The sequence below is a fragment of the Mastomys coucha genome, unplaced genomic scaffold (assembly GCF_008632895.1).
Source record: "Mastomys coucha isolate ucsf_1 unplaced genomic scaffold, UCSF_Mcou_1 pScaffold21, whole genome shotgun sequence".
Taxonomy (NCBI): domain Eukaryota; kingdom Metazoa; phylum Chordata; class Mammalia; order Rodentia; family Muridae; genus Mastomys; species Mastomys coucha.
The window spans coordinates 68,860,695-68,862,565 of NW_022196904.1; positions in this window are offsets into that span (position 1 = coordinate 68,860,695).

Genomic DNA, 1,871 nt, shown 5'->3' on the forward strand with positions numbered 1-1,871 from the left:
AGAAATCCACCTGCCTCTGCCTCCCAAGTGCTGGGATTAAAGGCATGCGCCACCACCGCCCGGCCACATTGTTGCTTTTTAAAAGTCCATGAGAAGACTCTGAACAGACTCTGTTGGCCTTTACCCTTCCACAGTGCTCTAAGGAAATTACACTGGTTAAGAACTTCTCCCACTATTCTGAGTTCTGGAAATGGCTTTCTATAAAGAATTGTTCGTATCCATACAATGAGCTCAAACTCAAGGATTTCCCACTCTGGCATCTGACAAAAGAACCGTTCCCATGCACATTCTCAGACGCCTTGGCAATCCACTCCCTTGTCCCATGGATCAACTGGAACAAATGGCTTGTTCATTAAAATTTGGTTTTGTCCCTCTCAGAGCTCTTGGAATTTTGGCCCATCCTCAACTTGAGCAGCCTAGATTTCTTCCAAACAGCCCTCCCGGGGGCAGGGTTGGGGGGAGGTTGACTCAAGAAGGAAAAGCATCCCTTTGTCTGTTAGCTTATAGCACACAGGGCCATGGGCACCCATACTTATATACTGTTCATGCAACATCTGTTACCCCTTTTGAAAAAGAAAAGGCAGCCGGGCAGTGGTAGCACACGCCTTTGATCCTAGCACTTGGGAGGCAGAGGCAGTCGGATTTCTGAGTTCAAGGCCAGCCTGGTCTACAGAGTAAGTTCCAGGACAGCCAGGGCTACACAGAGAAACCCTGTCTGGGGGGGGGGGAAGGCATATCTATGAGGGTTTATGTGAAAGAAGGGGATACCAAGGGAAATGGTTGGTGAGAGAGAGGGTGAAGACAGAGTAAGACCTAAGTACATCATGTACAGGCATGAACACATCAATGAAGCCCACTGCTTTGTACAAATAATATGTGTTAATTTAGCTTTCCTTTAAATTTTTATTTTCCATTCTGCCCCTTGGGTTGAGAGCCTAACCTTTAATGGCTGAGCGGAGCCATCTTTCCAGCCCTAACTTTATTTTTTTAGCATATTTTAATTCTTTGAGAATTAAACATATTTATGTATATCCAGTGCACTATTTATTTATTTAGCACTATTTATTTATTTATTTATTTATTTATTCATTTTTGGTTTTTCAAGACAGGGAATCCAGTGCATTTTAAACATATTCATTCCCATTCTTCCTAGATGTACTGCCCACCTTCTCCCTTCCAACCTCTGGTCCTTTTTCTTTTACAACCCACTGATGCCAGTTGATGCTGCCCAGGTTTGCATGGATGTGGAGCTAGCTACCCACTGGAGCACGGTGGACCTAGCTACAGCCGCATCCTATTGATCCATCCAGGAAAGCCTGGCTCTCCCTCCCCCAGCAGCCATCTACCAACTGTCGGTAGCCAGGGGTGGGAAGGTCTGTGAGCCACTCCAGGCTCCAAACTCACAAAATGGTGACTGTGTTGATCCTGAACAGACAGCCCCAGATGCTATGAAGTCAAGAGTCCTGTCTTGTCCAGGAGACATGGACATGACCCCACTCCTCCTCTTCCTCTGGCTCTTACAATCTCTCTGTCCAGTCTTCCAAGATGGTCTTGAGCCTTGGGAGAAGGGCTCGGCCATAGATGTCTCCTCTATGGCTGAACACTCCACAGACACTCACTTGCAGCTTGGCCAGTTGTGAGAATCTGTGTTAGGGGTTGCCCATGGCTCTAAGGAACTTCTCTAATACGGCTGGGGCTGCACCAGCCGAATGTATGAGAATATGGATTTTAAGGGCAGTTTGATACTGTCAGTTTAGCAAAATAGTAGAAGACTTGCTTCTGGGGCCTGAGAATACCTCTAGCTTTCCCCCTTTATTTTTTTTTCTTTTTTTTTTTAAACTTTTATTGCATTATGATGAGAAAAGTTACAT